The sequence below is a fragment of the Oryctolagus cuniculus genome, chromosome 4, assembly GCF_051225735.1.
Source record: "Oryctolagus cuniculus isolate XC-2025 breed Fujian yellow rabbit chromosome 4, ASM5122573v1, whole genome shotgun sequence".
Lineage (NCBI taxonomy): Eukaryota > Metazoa > Chordata > Mammalia > Lagomorpha > Leporidae > Oryctolagus > Oryctolagus cuniculus.
Genome location: NC_142870.1, coordinates 1,050,963 through 1,067,235, shown reverse-complemented (window position 1 = coordinate 1,067,235; position 16,273 = coordinate 1,050,963). Strand labels below are relative to the sequence as shown.

Sequence of the window (16,273 nt, the reverse complement as noted above, 5' to 3'; positions counted from 1 at the left end):
AGCCTTGGCAACTCATGACTAGTGCCTAGGGAGATTGCTGACGCCATAAACAACAGTGTCAAATTGTTAAGTCAACAACAAGAGTCACTGTGTACTTACTCCTCTTGTGGGATCTCTGTCCTTAATGTGTTGTCCAATGTGAATTAATGCTATAACGAGTACTGAAACAGTATTTTACACTTTATGTTCTTTATGTTCTGTATGGGTGCAAACTGATGAAATCTTAATATATACTAAATTGAGCTTCTGTATATAAAGATAATTGAAAATGAATCTTGATGTGAATGGAATGGGAGAGGGAGCGGGAGATGGGAGGGGTGCGACTGGGAGGGAATTATGGGGGGGAGCCATTGTAATCCGTAAGCTGTGCTTTGGAAATTTATATTTACTAAATAAAAGTTAAAAAAATTTAAAAATGGCAGTGGTGAACAGCTTGATCCAAATAAATAATTTGTTAAAAAAAAAATAGGCCATTTCAGGCAAGCCTTCAGGTATATGGATACAAATGTATCCTTGTTGTGCTCTTACAGTACTTCAGTCATACCTGAACCTTTGTTGTGTTCCCTCTCTATTGTTTAAAGCTTATTTAAATTGTCCAGATTTCTTTAGTTCTTTTTTAAAAAGATTTATTTATTTATTTGGAAGTCAGAGAGAGGGGGAAAGACAGAGACCTTCCATTCACTGGTTCAATCCTCAGGTGGCTGCAATGGCTGGGGCTAGGCCAAGATGAAGCCAATAACCAAGAGTTTCTTCCAAGTCTCCCACGTGGGTGAGCTCAAATACTTGGGCCATCTTCTGCTGCTTGTCCCAGGCCATTAGCAAGGAGCTGAGCTGGAAAGGGAGCATCCAGGACAGGAACTGGTACTCATTGGGATGCTGGTGTTGCGGGCAGTGGCTTTACCAGCTGTGCCACAATGCTGTCCCCAAATTGCTTTCAGTTATATTGGTATAATTTATACTTTTGTTTACTATTTCACTAGTATCTCATTTTAACATGCATTATTTTCCCTTCTTTTTGGGCTAATACTGTTATTTTTAAAAAAGAGATTTATTTATTTCTTTGAAAGAGTTACAGAGAGAAGGACACACACACACCGAGAGAGAGAGAGAGAGAGGGAGAGGGAGAGAGAGGGATAGAGGGGGGGGGGGAGAGAGAGAGAGAGAGAGATCTTCTATCATCTGTTTCACTTCCCATATAGCCTTAACAGCCAGGGCTGGGCTAGGCTGAAGCCCAGAGCCAGAAGCTTCATCCAGATCTCCCAAGTAGGTGGAAGGGACCCAAACACTTGGACCATCTTCTGCTGCCTTTCTGAGGCCATTAGCAAAAGGTTGGCTTGGAAGTAGAGGAGCCAGGACATGAATCAGTGCCCGTATGGGATACCAGTGTCAGAGGCAACAGCTTTACCTGCTCTGCCATAACGCCAGCCCCAGTGCTGTGTTTCTAATTTCTTGACTGCATCTGTTGGATGGTTGCTAACTACTGTGGCTTCAGTTAACTTCCAGACACTTTCAGTTTCGTCCCAGTGGCCTTGATATGGACTAACTAGTTGTGTGGGTATTTATCATTCTTCAACTCAGAAGAGTAACGTTTCTGGAGGTCTTTTCCACACATGCATCGTGTGTGCTCCAGCCTATGAGGGCTGAGGAGGGTATGGCAGAGAGTAGCTCATTTTAAGGATTTAAGCCAAGTTTTGCCAACTTGTGTCTCGATGTCCAGGACCAGCTATATACTACCATCAATGTGCCATGCCTCTCCGCACTGGAGGTCGGACCACACGTACCCAGTGGGGCAGTGAGATGCTCAGCCCAAGTGCTGTTGTCACAGAGGAAGGGAGGAGCTCGCTGTCTGTACACACAGGGACAGGGTGTAGAACTCACGTGAAGAGTGGCAAGGAGAGAACTGAAGTGAGAGCTTGCGGCTGATCCACACTTCTCGATGAAGAACTGGCAAGAGCACCTGTGCCCACGTGCTCTGTGCCAGGCCACTGAAGCCTGGCAGACACACTTTCCATAGGAGGGAACTGCCTGGCCCCACTGACGGCAGTGTGCAGTGTCAAGCGCTGTGGACAGAGAGCTGGGCCTGCCACGCCTCCTATAGTCTTGCTGGCTGCAGTTCTAGTGTCCTTGAATGCTGTCGTGGGACACAGGTGGGCACTGCCTGCCCACTCCCAGCAAGATGCCAAGGCCTGCTGGGGTGGGGTGAGTACCAGTCTGCTCAGAACATGGGCCTCAGAGCCAGGAAGACCAGGGCAGATGTGGAGGCCATGACAGGCTAAGGGAAGGCTGTTCAGGGCTGTTCTCACTCCTCTTAGGGCAGTGGTGAAGTGCAGGAAGCCACAGAGGCTTCCACTGGATCCCAGCTCTGCCCCTCACCAGCTCCTTACCAACTATCAGGAGTTGTGTGGTCTCCTGGAGTCTCCACTCATATATTTTAGCATGGGCACAGTGTGTCTCTGCTGGAACTGCTGGGAAAGACCCCAGCCCCAGTTTCTTTACTCCTGTTCTCCTGGTTTCCTCTACTTTGCTCAGGCTACTTTCCCTGGCCTCCGTCCCTCTCTCAGGGCTGCTGGGGAGAGGTCACCTGTAGGCCGGCACAAGGGGACTGATAGTCTTTTACAGTGACTCATCTGTCCCTCTGCTGCTGTGCTGCCAGCTGTCTGGCAGTCTGTGTGTGGCGGTGGTGATGGATCTGGGAGCTGTCGTGTGGTCCCTGGTGGCTGGCAATGGTGAGCAAGCCCCTTGGGGCACACGCACACAGGCAGGAGGCAGCCTTTCCATATACTTTATTTCATTCATTGCAGATACAGCCCACTTCCTGTTGCCCTTGGGTGCAATGGTGAGTTTGGTGCATCCATGTGTGGGTTGCCTGATGTCTTCTGACCTTTAAGAATATCACACCGGGCACAGTGGGCCCAGGTTGCTTTTCTTTCCCTGGCAAGTGTTTCCTACTTAATTCTCTGTCTGCTCCACCACTGTGCCTTTGCCACCCAGACCGCGTGTAGGGTGAGCCACAAGGCCATTTCTGGATAGGAAGGGTGAGCAGAATCGGGGAGCCAGGGCAGGCCTTCAGTGTGTGTGTGAGCTTCTGTCTGATTCTTTCACTCTTTCAAGGCTGGCTTTGCTTACACCTGTTCCTGAGTGAATGTGTGATTTTATGCACCTGTCTCCAGCTTCCATTTCATAGCCCTACAGGGAAGGGGCTGCCTTTTAACCCCACTGCATCCCCTGTGTCTTCCCGGCAGAGCTGGATGCTGGCCAGACTGTGCAGGCTGGTGGCAGCGGGGCAGCTGCTATTGGGAGCACAGCGGTGTACTGATCTCATCCTCTCCTGGTAGTCATTTGGCAGCGTGCGAGCAGAAATGTGCACAGAGAACAGTGTGGTTCTGGGCTGGTGGACTCAGATTGTAGCTGGGGAATCCAGCGACTGGGTTCTGTGTCCAACCCATCTCCTGAGTTATGCGCATCACAGCATGACCTTGGCTAGGTCATTTCTGGCTGGTGCTGCTCCTCCAGCAGTAGAGTGGCCTCGAGTTTGTGCTGCCCAGGGCCTAGCAGGGGAAGGAGGGATGGCCATGCTGTTTAGGCTTCTACAAGAAGTCGGTGTCTCTCCAGGAATAAAGAAATGGCCACGTGAGGAGATGGGTTCCAGGGTAAAAACCTTCTTCCAGCCGAAAGTTCCGCACCGAATCCCCTCCGTTCTGAGGGTACTTGGCTACCCCGTTCTGTCAGCATCAGGGCAGAGACCCACGCCCGCCGCTCCCCTGGTCCAGAGCCCTCTGTTGCCCTTTCACTTCAATTATGTGAAATTGTAGGTCACTCAGATTTTAAGTGCTCATGGCCAAATTGCCTTCTGGAAAACTGAAGCATTTCACATTTTCAGCAGCTCTCCTGGGGGTGCCTGTTAGCATCCCCTTATCACCTGCCACTGTCACCCACAGAAAGGGGAAGAGAACACTCAGAGCATCATGGGATTTAGCATCAAGATGGCTGGGAGGCTGCTAGTGACCTTGAGGAGGCAGAGAGGAAGCCAGATTGCATGGGCTGGTAGGGTATGGAGAGTAGAGGGTAGACGTGGCTGGTCCCAGTGTTCAGCTCTGAGAACTTGGGGTCTGAAAGAGAACTATTTTGTTGGTTTTAAAAAGAGTAATATTATTATTTCAAGGTGGGTGGAGAGAAGGAGGGAGAGATTGATTCTCCCATCTGCTTATTCACACTCCCTAAATGCCCACAACAGCTAGGAGGTTGAAGCCAGGAGCCAGGAACTCAATCCAGGCAGAGCTGGGTGCTGGCCACCTCTCTGTGAGTGGCAGGAACCCAACCCCTTGGGCCATGCCGCCTCTGAGAGGCTGCAGTAGAGGTCCTCAGCGTCAGGAGCTGGACCAGGGCTGGAGCCCAGGGACTCTGATGTGGGACGTGAGTTTCCCAAGCTGCCTTCTGAACTGCTAAGCTGAACATCTGCTCCCTGTTGGTGTTTAAAAGGAGCTACCTGAATATATTGAAAGCCTGAAAAGGTATTGGAAAGACAAAGACTTTGAAGGTTAAAGAGACCTGGTTAGTGCAGGGGTGCTGTGTAGGTGCTGGAGTCTGGAGCCAGCAGGTAGGTTTGGGATGTGGGGACCCTGCTGCTTCCTGAGCAGATGTGTTCGCTCGTGTCCTGTCAGCTGGCAAAGCCCCCCACCAGCTGCATCCCAGGATTTTCAGGTGGCTCAGGGAGTCTTTCACAGCATTGTGTCCCTCCCCATGGCACCCAGTCTGGTCAGGCATTGTACTTTGTAGATGTGTGTCTGTGTTTTTTGATTGATCTGGAATGTTCTCCACAGCCTTCCTGTCCTGTGAGCTCTGAAAAATACATTCTCTTTTATAAAACAGAAGCTTCCTACTTTTGGGGTTATCCACTGGCTCTTCACGATGAGGGTCCAGGCATGGGTCCTCTGAGCATGACCTCTGAGGTGTGTACTCTGGTCAGGGCCTCGTGCTGGGCATGCCAAGTATCCATCCACCCTGATTTAGGGATGCGAAGTCCCTCACTCACTTGAGCCTTCTCCCACGATAGTTGTCACTTGGACCTGGCGTCTGATAAGCTGTCTGTGGGATACCCTTGGAGACCAGGCCGGGGTCTGTGACAGGACTCCCCCTGCATGTACTGCATGGATGACCAGTCTCCATGTGCTGGTTTCCTGAGCTCTGTCCAGCTCCAGTGCTCTGTCCACACAAGACTGTTAGGCTTGGCCATGTGCCATGAACAGGAGCTCTACTTCTTCCCTAGTTGTCTGTCTATTATGTATTTATTATCAACTCACTCCATGGATTCCTGTGTTTTAATTCATCACTGTTCTCAGTGGTTGTGGTCCTAAGACGTCCTAGACTGGATCAGTGGGAGTAAAGTATTTCCCTGTATAATGTTTCAGGCTTGTCTTGTACCGCCTAACCAGTCCTGGAACTGACTGCTTCTTTGAGGAGTCTGGCTCATTGTAAAGGTGGAAATGTTATTAAGATCTGGGTCCCAGTGTGCTTATTACAGTGGGGCATCTTTGCTTCTGACTTCATCCATGGTCAGAGCTAGGAAATATGTGCATGTGTATTCACACATGTAAGCATTCATGCATGCATGAATACATCTGTAAGTGTGCATATAGAGATGCATAAAGATACGTGCGTGTGCACATACTCATAAATATTTATGGACAAATCAACCCTACAGTACCCTTTCTCTTCCCACTGTCCTCACCTTTCAGTGACAGTAATGTTTTAGGGTTGTCTCCAGCTCTGAGAGCTACCTGAGCACATCTCTTCCTGGCTCCGTGCTCAGGGCTGTCCCCTTGGCACTCTGAGCTCCCTGTGGTGGAAGGAAACAGACAGACCCTGCAGATGGAGAGGTGGGCTATGCACAAACACAAAGTGTGCCACTGGAGGCAAAGCACAGTGTTTTGTTGTCATTACCCTTCCTTACAAGAGTTTTACTTTTTGTCAAAATTACAAATATATTTGAATTTCTATTTCCCACCTACCTTGTATAAAATATGTGCAATGTTCTTTTTCTATTATTTTATTATAAAATGTGTATAGCATAAGTTTATTATTTTAGTGCTTTTTTTTAAAAAAAAGATTTATTTATATGTTTGAAAGAAATACAGAGAGAGAGAGAGAGAGAGAGAGAGAGAGGAAGGAAGGGAGGGAGGGAGGGAGGGAGGAGGGAGGGAGAGAGAATACTTCTGTCCGCTGGTTCACTCCCCAAATGGTTGCAATGACTGGGGCTGGGTCAGGCCGAAGCCAGGACCCAGGAGCTTCTTCCAGGTCTCCCACATGGGGCAAGGATCCCAAGTTTTTAGGCTATCTTCGACTGCTTTTCCAGGTGCATTAGTAAGGAGTTGGATCGGATGTGGAGCAGCCAAGACTCGAACAGGCCTCCATATCAGATGCCAGCACTGCAGGCAGAGGCTTAACCTTCTACTCCACAGCGCTGGTCCCTATTTTAGTTTTTTTAAGTATATGATACAGTAATATGAATTACAGTCCTGGTATCATGGAACCATCTACATCTGATCTTCTGTACTTAGTGTTTTTCATTCGATGCTACCTCCTGGAAATGACCCCACACCAGGCTATGATGGCCTTCCTCATTCTCTTTTCTTCTCTGCTATCTAGTGCTGCCTATTGTTTGGATTTGATCTATGCTAGGATATTGAAGTAGTTCATAGTACTTTGTAATTACAAACAGGGCTATGAGGAATAATGTTGTTCATTTTCATTTCATCATGTTTTCTGGAAAAGTCCTAGAGTGGGGCAGCTGGGGTCTGAGGCGGTGCGTGTGCGGTGATAGTACCAGGGCTGTCACTGTTTTCCAAGTTTAGAGCAGGGCGAGTGTCTTCTCTACCACAGCTGCACTCAGTCTGTTCTAAGAAGTTTTACCGAAGTGGGGGCTGTACAGAGGTAACTCGGTGTGGTTGTAATTTGCATGTCTCTTCCGATGAGTAAAGTAGAACATCTCTTATGTTTAAGGACTTTCTGATATCTCTTTTAATGTCTTTTACATATTTTCTATAAGGTTTTTGGTCTTTTTTCTTCCCTCAAAAAATATTAGAGATACTATTTCCTGTGATATATACTGCAAATATTTTCTTCTGTATATTTGCTTTTATATTTTCTCACAGCATTTTTGCTATGCTAAAAATTTTTGGTTTTCTATTCATAGTTAGTATTATATTCATAGTTAGCCTTTTGCTCTAAGAAGATTAGAGAAGAAATCACTCATGTTTTATTCTAATACTTGTATAATTTATTAGTTTTTTTTTTTTATTTGACAGATAGAGTTAGACAGTGAGAGAGAGACAGAGAGAAAGGTCTTCCTTCCTTTGGTTTACTCCCCAAATGGCCACTACTGCTGGAGCTACGCCAATCTGAAGCCAGGAGCCAGGTGCTTCCTCGTGGTCTTCCACATGGATGCAGGGCCCAAGCACTTGGGCCATCCTCCACTGCTTCCCAGGCCACGGGAGAGAGCTGGACTGGAAAAGGAGCAGCCAGGATTAGAACCCAGTACCCATATGGGATGCTGGCACTGCAGGTGGAGGATTAGCCAAGTGAGCCATGGCTCTGGCCCCTATTAGTTTACTTGAATAAGTTTTTCATTATTTTGATTTTTCTCTTATTGGAAGTTATTTTCTGTTTCATTAATTTGTTCTTATTTACTTACTTTTGCTTTTTGGGTTCATCTTGCTGTTTTTTTAAAAATTTATATTTGATGCTTATTTATTGATATTCTACTTTTTAAAATATAAATGTGTACAGTGATACATTTCCTTCTAAATTAGCCTGTTGTAGTACACAGATTGAATACCTGGTACTTTTGTTATCCTTAATTTTCAAGTGTTACTTTGTTTCTACTGTGATTTCTCTTGGCTCCTAAATTATTTAAAAGTATCTCTCAATTACAAAACGTGGTATTTAAAATGCATATTATGTAAAAATAAGTATATATTTATATAAAATATTTTAAAATATCTTAGTTCTTAAATTCAGTGCATCATAGACAAGGAAGGGGCTCTTTGGTCAGGTATCACCAGCGTTGTGTGTATTGGAAAGTAGGGTGCTTGTGAGCATTCTACATGGCCTCCATGTGAGGCTCACTCATCTCAATCCTAACCAATATTTCGGTCACTGTGACTGTTGTACTCAAGTCTGTCAGTGATCGCATATTTGTGTTTTCATATTTCTAGTTTTTTTTCTACTGTATGTGGAATGTTGAGAATTTATTTTTAGGTGCATGTAATTTTAGAATTATTGTAGTATGTTACTAATAAATTGAATCCTTTTATCTTTGTGTAATGTAGTCTGTCTCTGGCAATGCTTTTGCCTTATATTTGTCTGATGTATTTGCCTAGTATATATTTTTCCCCCTCCTTCCTTCAGTGTATCTTGTAAGAATGTTTTAGATATATCTTTTAAAATGATATCTGATAGAATTTTGCTAATCCTCCCTGACAATCTGAATATCTTAAAGACTTAACCAGTTAGTTGGATTTTGTTTATTTTAATTGTAACTTGGATTCCTTCTTATAATCTTATATTGGGCTATATGTGTAGCTCAACTTTCTTATGTTATTTTTTGTTTTCTTCTTATCTTTTGATTGGCAGATTTTTTTTTTTTTTTGTTCACGTGATTTTCTCCTTCACTGTGTAACTTTGATTTCTTTTTTCCGTGTGTTCGTCTTACAAATGTACTGAATGTGTCAATGTCTGAAGGTAATCGGTGTCTTTATCCTCGTTCCAGAGAACACAGGCGTCTCACAGTGCTTCATCTTGGGTTGTTCTCCCCGACTCATGCGGTTCCATCCTTTAGTTATCTCTAACGCCCTCCTGTGCGTGGGTGCCTGGCGCACTCACACCCTCGCTCCTTGCGCTTCACTGCCGCTGGTGCCTCAGCTGCTGTCGCTCCTAAAGGCATCATGGTGAGAGTGTTGGTAGAAAACTACTTTTCACTGAGACTTTATCTTCCTTTTTAGTCTGTGTTTTATTTTTAACATTCAAAGTGTACCTTACTTAAGATATTCTGAAATGTCTTACCCAAGATTGCTTTTCAGAATCAGAACAAATTTTAATGGAAGAGTTGGCGTGTGGCATGCTCTTTGGAATCGGCACGTTTGCGAGTTCAGGATTGGTGGCGAGTCCCTGCTGAACACATACACAGTGCTGCCACCGTGAAAGTGAAGTGTCGGAAGAATCTTCCAGTATGCAGCAAAAGTTAACGTTGAAAAACTAAGGAGACTTTTAAATTACATTCTGGAAGTCTCGTGTGTTGACTTACTGTGACTTTCCCGTGCCATCTTGTTTTGGGGATTGATTTCTCAGTGACTCATTTCTTTCTCTGTGGGTGTTTAGGTTGGGCCTGCTAATTTATAAAATCTGCCAGTGTTTCTGCTCATGATCACCAGAAATTATCTCAGGTCTTAAAAAAAAATATTTCCTCTTGATGCAGCTGTAAAATCTTCATGAGGCTTAAATTTAGCATGGCATCATGTGTGTTCTCACAGCAGCACAAAAACTTAAATGGTAATTGCCAGTGTGTTCTACTTTAGAATTCAGTGGAGAGGCTAAAAACCCAGTAACACGGAAACTAATCACAGTTCCTATTCCTGGCTAAAAGCAAATAAAATAAAATATTTTGAGGCAACTTAAAAATTAGTCTTTATTTCTACAAGGTTTTTCCCCTCAAGGTTGGAGTTCTGCATAAAGATTATTTTCCTGGAGTTTGATAAAATGTTTAGTTTACTTTTCTCTCCCATTGCCATTGAGAAGACAGCTTTCCAACTAAATGTGTCTCATTTCAAGGATTTTTTTTCTTTAAATTTTCTAACTCTGGTGACTTTCAAGATCTTCTCTATGTCTTTAGTGTTTTACAGTTTCACTGTAGTATAACTGGGTATACATTTCTATGCTTATCTTTCTTGGGATTATTCTTACTTTTTTTAACTTCATTTGTTGAGGTATAATTTATATAGTATAGAATTTATCCTTTAAAAGATACAATGAGTTTTGACAATACGTATAGATATTAGCTGTTAAAAATCATGATATAGGGTATTTTCAACACACCGAAATTCCCTCATGACAGCTCCACTGTAGCTCCTGACAACGATCTGCTTGTTGTAGATGCAGTTTTGTCCCTCTCAGAATGTTAAATAAATGGGACCACACAATATAAACTTTGAAAGTTTGCATTTTTTTCCACTTCATTCATTAATGCTTTTCAGATGTATCTGTATTTTTGCTGAGTAATATTTAATGTACCACAATTTTTGTTTATCCGTTTACCAATTGATGGGAATTTGGAGATTTATTGTTTTAGACATTATGAATAAACCTGCTGAGAGCTTTCCTGTACAGGTCTTTATGTGGCTGTGTTTTCATTTTTCATAGGTAAATAACCAGGAGGGGGCTTTTCTAGATCGTGTGGTAAGTGTGTGTTTGGCTTTGTTAGAAACCACTACCTTGTTTTGCAAAATTTCCAAACCAGTTTGCACCCCACAGTGTGCACGAGCTGAAAGCCAGCACTATGTCAGGTTTCCAGATGTTACCCTTTCCAGTGTCTATGAAGTGTGTCTCCTTGCAGTTTCAGTTTGCACTTTCCTGAGGGCGAGAGGTGGTTTTCCACATGCGTATTTGCCAGCTGCGTGTCTTTTTTGGTGAAGTGTCTTCTCAAGCGGTTTGCCCACTGAGAATGTTTGCTGTTCTTATATCACTGAACTGTGAGGGTTGCTTATGTGCTGTGGGAGCCAGACATTTGTCAGACACTGTTCTCCATGTGTTTTCTCCTAGGGTGTGGCCTCAGTTTTTATTTTTAAAATGTCTGGAAAAACTAGAAATGGTCAATCTTGGTCGAAATAACAATTGTCTGCTTATTTTTCTTTTATGATTCATGCTCCCTGTGTTCCACCCAAGAATGCCTTTTTCCAAGGGTCAGAAAGATGATCTTCTAGGAATTATACAGTGTTAGATTTTACACTTAGACCTCTAACTCCCCACCAACAATGCGCTTTGAGTTAATTTTTTTGTGAGTGTGGCACAAGGTCTGGGCTGAGGTTCGTCCTTCCCTTTGGTTGTGCGTTGTGTTGAGCATCACTGAGAGACTGTTGTTTCCTCAGGGGATGTGTTTGCCACTTCATAATTTGACTGCCTTTGGATCTGTCTGGACTCTGCTCTTTCTCTCTGCTCCATAATCCTTTTTTCTCACCAGTGCCACAGTGGTTTTACTGTAGCTTTATAGTAAGGCTTGAAGCCAGTGTTGGTCTTATTTTTCCAAATTGTTTTCCTAGTCTATGTCCCTAGCTTTTCCATATAAAATTTAAAATCAGCTGTCAAATTTTACAAAAAAGACCACTGAAAATTTGATTGGGATTGGGATTGTAATGGATGTATATATATATACATATCTCCATGTGAAGAGAATTGACACTTTTTTTGTTTTATTTCATTTTATTTAATTGAGAAATAATTCACGTTTAAATGCAGTATAAATTTTTAGCATATTCACTAGCTTGTGCAACTGGTTCCACTGCCTAATTCCAGAACTTGTTCATCACTTCTCAAAGAACTCACTCCTGTTAGCAGTCATTTCCCATCTCACCTACCCCAGCACCTCCTCCTCCCCACCGCAGTCACTTATCTGCTTTCCATCTCTGTGGATTTGCCCACTCTAAATGGTTCATATTATTGCAATAATGTAAACATGCCTTGTTTTGTTTCTCTCAGCATAACATCTTCAAAGTTCATTTATGTTCTAACATATTTCATTCCTTTTTATGGCTTTTTATTCAAAATTAATTCCTTTTTGTGGTTGAGTATTCTATTGTGTGGGTGAACATTTGGATTGTTAGCACTTTTTGACTATTATGAATAATGCTTCTGTGAAAATTTTTTCTGTGAATATATATTTTAATTGATCTTGGGTTATACATAGTATCAGAATTGCAGAATCATATTGTAACTGTACTTTTAACCCTTTGAGGAAATGTCAGATTGTATTCCAGAGGTGCTGCATCATTTGATGATGTGTGTTTCAGTTTTTCCACATCCTTGCCAACACTTGTTATTTTTTGCTTTTTATATTGTAGCCATCCTAATATGTAGGAAGTTGTATCACACTGTGTTTTTTTTTTAATTAATTAATTTATTTATTTGAGAGGTAGAGTTACAGGGGAGGGGGCAGACGGAGAGAAAGGTCTTCCATCCACTGGTTCATTCCCCAAATGGCTACAATGGCTAGAGCTGAGCCAGTTGGAAGCCAGGGGCCAGGAGTTTTTCTGCGTCTCCCACATAGGTGCAGGGTTCCAAGTCCTTGGGCCATTTTCCACTGCTTTCTCAGGCCACAAGCGGAGAGCTAGATCAGAAGAGGAACAGCCAGGACACAAACCGTTGCCCATATGGGATGCCTGCACCGCAGGCAGAGGCTTAGCCTACCTTGCCACAATGCTGCCCCCCTCTTTGTATTTTTTATTCACATTTTTTATTTGTATATTTAAAAATTTTTTTATTTATTTTTTCCCCAGAAACCTTTTATTTAAGGTATACAAACTTCATACATTTCATAAGTACAACTTTAGGAACATAGTGATAGTGACTCTTCCCACCATACCCACCCTCCCATCCCCATTCCCACCCTTCTTCCTTCTCCCTCTCCTACTTCTTATTTTTTGCTAAAATCTATTTTCATTTAACTTTATACACAGAAGGTTAACTCTATACTAAGTAAAGATTTCAACAAATAGTATGAAAAAAAAAAAGCTGTGCCTCAACCAGTTTTTTATTTCTATTTTGATTTCTTTTGTGTCCCACTATTCATTCAGGAACACGTTGTTCAGTCTCCATGTGTTTGCATATGTTCTAGAGATTCTTGAGTTGTTGATTTCCAGCTTCATTCCATTGTGGTCTGAGAAGATGCATGGTATGCTTTCAATTTTTTTTTTAATTTGCTGAAACTTGCTTTATGGCCTAACATGTGGTCAATCCTAGAGAAAGTTCCATGTACTACTGAGAAGAATGTATATTCTGCAACTGTGGATGAAAATTTCTGTAGATATCTGTTAGGTCCATTTGGTCTAGAGTGTTGACTACCTGTTGTTTCCTTGCTGATTTTCTGTCTGGTTGATCTGTCCATTGCTGAAAGTGGAGTATTGAAGTCCCCCAGTACTATTGTATTGGAGTCTATGTCTCTCTTTAGATCTGTTAATGTTTCTTTTAAATAGCCAGGTGCCCTGTAATTAGGTGTGTTTACATTTATTATAGTCACATCTTCCTGTTGAATTGATCCCTTAATCATCGCATGGCGCCCTTTTTTGTCTATTAACAGTTTTTGTGTTACAGTCTATTTTGTCTGATATTAGGATGGCTACACCTTTTTTGGTTTCTGTTAGCATGGAATATCTTTTTCCATCCTTTCACTTTCAATCACTTTTTAGTCTGCGGACATCTTTGTTGGTGAGATGTGTTTCTTGTAGGCAGCAAATAGATGTTTTTTTCCCCCATTCAGCCTGTCTGTATCTTTTATTTTGTTTTAAAGATTTATTTATTTATTTGAAAGGCAGAGTTACACACAGAGAAAAGGAGAGGCAGAGAGAGAGAGAGAGAGAGAGAGAGAGGTCTTCCAATCACTAGTTCACTCCCCAATTGGCCACAATGACTAGAACTGTGCTGATCTGAAGCCAGGAGCCTGGAGCTTCTTCCGGGTCTTCTCATGCGGGTGCAGGGGCCCAAGGACTTGGGCCATCTCCTACTGCTTTCCCAGGCCATAGCAGAGAGCTGAAAGTGGAGCAGCTGGGACTCAAACTGGCGCCCATATGGGATGCTGGCACTGCAGCAGTGCTTTACCAGCTACGCCACAGCGCTGGCCCCCAGTCTGTATCTTTTAACCAGAGAGTTGAGGCCATTTACATTCAAGGTGACTATTGGTAAGTAACGACTTTGCCCTGCCATTTTCCCCTAAGTATCCCTATTGTTTACTGTGCATTTCCTTTGTACTTTTACTGGGAGATTTTCTGCCTTTGCCATCTTTAATGGTGATGACCATGTTTCTGTGTTTCTGTGTACGGCACATCCTTAAGCATCTTTTGTAAGGCTGGACAAGTGGTGACAAATTCTTTTAATTTCCATTTGTTATGGAAGGTGTTGATTTCACCTTCATTTATAAATGAGAGCTTTGCAGGGTACAGTATTCTAGGTTGACAGTTTTTTCTCTTAAGATGTGGATTATATCTTGCCATTGTAAGGCCACCACAAAACACACCAAACACTGGAGTAAGGGAAAGTGTTTATTGTGGGAATCCTGACAGACTGGAGGGAAGGGGCAAAGAAGGAAAAGAGCAAGAAGGAAAGTGTAAGAGAGAGAGAGAGAGACAGAGTCAGAGATCAAGAGACAAAGAGAGAGATCAGATGGAGAGAAAGAGAGCCACGTGTTCAGGAACAGGTCCTTTTAAAACTCTGCTGGGGGGTGGGCAGAGAAGTAGGAGCAGCAAATCTCATTTGGATGGGGGTGGAGCTGACACTGTTGGTTGGGCCATGTGGCCACCTGGCTTTCAGCAATGGTGGCGGGGGCTAAAGCCTAGGATGGTGTCGGGACTGCGCCATTTTACTGACAGCCATTTTCTCCTAGCCTGTAGGGTTCCTGATGAGAAGTCATTTGTGAGTCTAATTGGAGATCTCTGAAATTAATCTGACATCTCTCTAGTAGTGTGCATTTGAGAAGCTTTTCTTTATGTTTTACTGTGGAGAGTTTGACTACAATGGGTTGTGGTGAAAATCTTTTCTGTTCATATCTATTAGGGATTCTATGTGCTTCCTGTACTTGGATGTCCCTTTCTTTCTCCAAATTAAGGAAGTTTTCTGAATTATTTCACTAAAAAGGGCTTGTAATCCATTCTCTTTTTCCATGCCTTCAGGAACTCCTGGGTTGTTTGATAGTATCCCATAGATCTCCAACATTATTTTTTAATTTTCCTGATTTCTGCTTCTTTTTGGTCTGACTGTAAAATTTCCAGAGATTTGCCTTCTAACTTGGATATTCTTTCTTCTGCCTCACCAATTCTGTTGTTAAAGCTTTTCACCTCGTTTTTTATTTGATCTGTTGAATTCTTCATTTTCAATATTTCATTTTGATTTCTCTTTAAAAATCTCAATTTCACGAGAAAAATTTTCTTTCATGCCATGGATTTCTTTATGTATGGATTTCTCTAGTTCATGGATTTTTCTGATTACTTCTGAGCAATCCCATGATCAATTTTTTGAATTCCATTTCTGGCATTTCTTCAGTCTTCATTTTTACATTCTAGTATTGAAGTGTTGTGTTCCTTTGGGGGCATCATGTTGTCTTCCTTATTGTTTCTTGAATTGCTGCATTTATTTTTAGGCATTTGTGGAGATGCTAGTTGGTTTACTTAATTTTTTTTTTCCTGTGACAGCTTTTGTCTTTGGACTATGCTTCTATGGATTATGGAATGTCTGCTCTTTCAGTGAATACCCCAAGGCGTGTGCTGGGTGTGGTCAGAGAGCTCTGTTCAGTGCTCCAGGGTGAGGGGAGTCTCTAGGGTGACTCTGAATTGGACATGGTAAATCTCTTTTTTTTTTTTTTTTTTTTTTTTAGAGAGGAAGTTTGTTCAGCTCTGTTGGTATAGTCACATACTCACCTTCTCTCCTCCAAGGAGACCAATGCCTGGGCACTAGCCCCAGTGGATACAACATTCATCCATATTGCCTCAAGAACCACACAGGATTCATGCAGTCCTCGGTGTGAGCACAGATCCTGCACCAGGGAATCAGGGAGCCCCGAATGTGTGGAGCCACCCACAGTGACTACCCAGAGATCCTGCCACATCCTGTGTCCTCCCATGCAGCCACAGTTTTTTCACAGACCCAGCACACAAGGCTCCCACAGTCATGAGCACCCAGCCGCCTGTCAGTTCTCCCAGTAGACTCAGACGTCTCCTGTCAGCTGGTTGCTGGGAACACAGACACAAGATGGCACAGGTGTTACATGTGTCCAAAATGGTGCCTGCCTGCTCTGGGCTAGTTACAGGACACCAGTGCCGGGTGGTTGGGGAGAGAAATGTACCCACTTTTTTTCCCTCTAGGTTGGCAGGTATACTGTCCCCAGCAGGGCTCCACACCAGGCTCTTCCTGCAGCTTTCATCACCAGTGGCTTGGGCTGCTGCAATCTGGGCTCACCTCACTCTCCAAAGCTGGTGCTGAGGTTCTTGGCTGCTGGGGTCCTGAGTTGCACACGTCTACA

General features: G+C 43.2%; 1 protein-coding gene across 14 annotated transcripts in view; it reads left to right on the top strand.

Moving 5' to 3' along the window:
* PCBP3 (poly(rC) binding protein 3) overlaps positions 1 to 16,273 on the top strand; it is a 286,502-nt gene that overhangs the window by 101,687 nt on the left and 168,542 nt on the right. For 6 of the 14 annotated variants that reach the window (XM_070071742.2, XM_070071739.2, XM_089330445.1 and 3 more), the window contains one exon: positions 10,414 to 10,449. The exons of 7 other annotated variants lie outside the window; for them this stretch is intronic. The gene's annotated coding sequence lies outside the window, so the exon portion shown is untranslated. Of the gene's footprint in view, positions 1 to 8,767; positions 8,946 to 10,413; positions 10,450 to 16,273 lie in introns of those variants that run through there. One more of the 14 variants, XM_070071740.2, reaches the window with a different exon arrangement.